The sequence below is a fragment of the Ostrea edulis genome, chromosome 6 (genome assembly GCF_947568905.1).
Source record: "Ostrea edulis chromosome 6, xbOstEdul1.1, whole genome shotgun sequence".
Taxonomy (NCBI): domain Eukaryota; kingdom Metazoa; phylum Mollusca; class Bivalvia; order Ostreida; family Ostreidae; genus Ostrea; species Ostrea edulis.
The window spans coordinates 58575861-58579051 of record NC_079169.1 but is presented as its reverse complement, the minus strand read 5'-3'; positions in this window follow the sequence as shown (position 1 = coordinate 58579051).

Sequence of the window (3191 nt, the reverse complement as noted above, 5' to 3'; positions counted from 1 at the left end):
CGTAACGAGTGATGTGATTGGTCAGAGAAACTATATCGTCTGCTCAAGAATGGGATAGGAGGATCTAGTGTATTTTTTAAAACTATACTACCCCGAAATCGTCCAGGAATGTTGTCATGTAGATTCTGACCTTTGTACAATTAAAGGCCACAACTTGTCTGACCGACATAGACCTAAATTTATAATACAGTTGGACATTTTTTTTAAGTGCAAGTATGTGTTCATAGGCCTAATCATTCATGATAATCTTTGGTGTATGTGCATGGTGTAATGTCCAATATTGGGCCCTAAATTGATAAATAAGGTATCTATCTACATTCGTAGACTTTCACTTTCCAATAGATTTCGTAGAAAAATATATTTATATATTGAAAATAATTTTTTTTTAAAAACCCCAATATTTCAAAATTTGAAGAGGCTGCTAAATGGTAGCTTCAAAGAAAATACACATCTATATAGATATATTATTTTGATATGATTATTGGGCCTAGATCGAAAGGACCCCCCCCCCCCCCCCCCCCCCTGTATAAAGAAATAAGTCACAGAGTGTGATAGGCCTAGTTGCGACACTTATCAGTAGAGCAAGGAAAAATTGTGAGAGACAAACTAGCCATTGAGCTCAGTAAAAACTCTGACCATACTAGCTACTAGCTGTCATAGACGCGTGAATATTGGGTTGAGGTAGGTCTATGTGCATGCATCCGGGTCAACCCAAAAAGGAAAATGAGACCAGGCACTTCAGACCTATTGTATTGACCCGAAAATTCACAAATCACACACACAAAACCTGATGAGGCTACCCAAAAAAGGCAGATCTTTTGACAGTAGTGTTTTCAATACACAGAGTAGGCGTCTACACTTTTGAGTTGCAATATCCCAACTTTGGACAAGACGTCATTTTTAAAATGTGATTTCTTCATCGTCAACTTCCTAAATTTATATGATCTACAGCAATATTTCATTTTCAATTGCATATGGTGTGCATGTCTCTCAACTGATTCGATACGCGAGAGCATGTTCTGTGTATGATCAGTTTTGAAATCGAGACGGGTTACTGACAAATAACTTGATGTTATGTATGTAGGGGTTTGAACAAAGTCAATATTTAGCAAATTCTATAGTGGTCGTTGTATATAATGACTTAATTTGCAAATGCTACATGTCATTTTAAAAGTGTTAGACCGTTCTTTACACAGGCACTTGAATATCGCTTTGATAAATTCGAACCCAAGCGATAGAATTAGCTGAGTGTAGTTCTTAACATACTGATTTTAACTATGGATTACTCCGTTTGTAAACCTGATCAAGATAGAGAGCTCACAGCGCATATGACCGGTCAACAGGAGATACTTACTCCTAGACACCTGATTCCACCTCTAGCCTGAAGATTATATATAAACTGAGATAAAATTTGAGACAACGGTTTTTTTTTTTAAAGATTTAGTCAATACAGATGTTTTAAAAAACACTGCTGGTTATATATATATATATATATATATATATATATATATATATATATATATATAAGCAAGCAAACAACAACCTCCCCCTCTCCCAAACAAAAGGCACATGTATATACATAATACAAACATAATACTGAAAATTTTATTTGTTTATGAGAATTATTTCAAAAGTTGCTTGGGTTCGAAATTTAGACTTTAGTTTATTTTTTGTTTATGGTCTCTAAACCAGGGATCCGTGCTTGCCCTACTCTTAATTTAGTATTCTGCATTGGATTTATGAGATTGATCCCTGTTCGTGATCTTCACTACTCTTAATTTTGTATTCTGCATTGGATTTATGAGATTGATCCCTGTTCGTGATCTTCACTTCTTCATCGCCATATCAAGATCTGAAAAATCTCTAGGAATTCATCATCTTAAACCAAGGCTTTCGTGAACTATCATCAGAATTATCTGCACCATTTGAAATCATTTTCAATAGATCAATTTGTGAAATAAGGGACCATCAGAGTGGAAAAGACAAGAATCACTATGTTAAAAAGTGACAAGTTCCTTGCTTGAAACTACCGGCTTCCGTTGTTTGTAAAGTACTGACGAGAATAATGAGATATCACATTTAAGTCACATTATATAAGCTTTTCGTCACGAACAGTGTAAATTTATTAATAGACATCCCGCAGCATCACAGCTACTTCCGAGTATCGACTGGAAGGAAGCGATAAATACAATGGAATGAGTGTGGAGTGTATGTATATGGATTACCAGAAAGCTTATGGCACGGTGTCTAACAAGCGTTTAATTGACAAACTGGAAACATACCAAATTGGAAAGGAAACCAGTGACCAATCTCATAACTCTTATAAGCAATCCAAAATAGAGAGTTGGGTAAACACGGACCCCTGGGTATACCAGAGTTGGAATCAGGTGCCTAGGAGGAGTAAGCATCCCCTGTCGACCGGCCACACCCGCCGTGAGCCCTATATAATATCTTGATCAAGTAAATGGAGTTATCCGTAATCAAAATCAGTGTACCAAGAACGGCCTAACAATCGGTATGAAATAAGTCAGCATTTGACCCAATGATATAGATTGTATTGGCAAACTAGATCGTTATAACAACCATAGAATTTGCAAAATGCTGACTTTAAATCACTTGTTGAAACCCCTGCACTATCAACTTGTTTGATCGACTGAAGAATTTGCAAAATGCTGACTTTAAAAGAGACTGTTGAATCCCTGTCACATCAACTTGTTGGTCAATACTAGCCTGCCTCGATTTAAAAGCTGACAATACGCAGAACAAGCTCTTGCGTATCGAATCAGTTGAGCTATAAACACCATATGCAAGTGATAATGGAACACTGCTACATAAATATGGAAATGTTCTGCATCTGATCAATTTTTAAATCGAGGCAGGCTACTGGCAAATAAGATGATGTTACGGGGATTCAATGATCTCCTTTAAAGTCAGCATTTTGTAAATTCTCTAGTCGTTATATAATGATCTAATTTGATGTACATTCTGCCATCACGTTGAATGCTGTCTGACGCATTCCATGCCAATTGTTAGACTGTTCTTTACAAATTGATTTTGACTACAGAATACTCCGTTTACCTGATCAATATACAGGGCATGTAATCTACCAGGTAAATGACCCCACCTCTGCATGGCGTTTTCCAGAAATCTGTGTTTCCCTACTCTCGGTTTTGTATTCCTTATGGTATAAA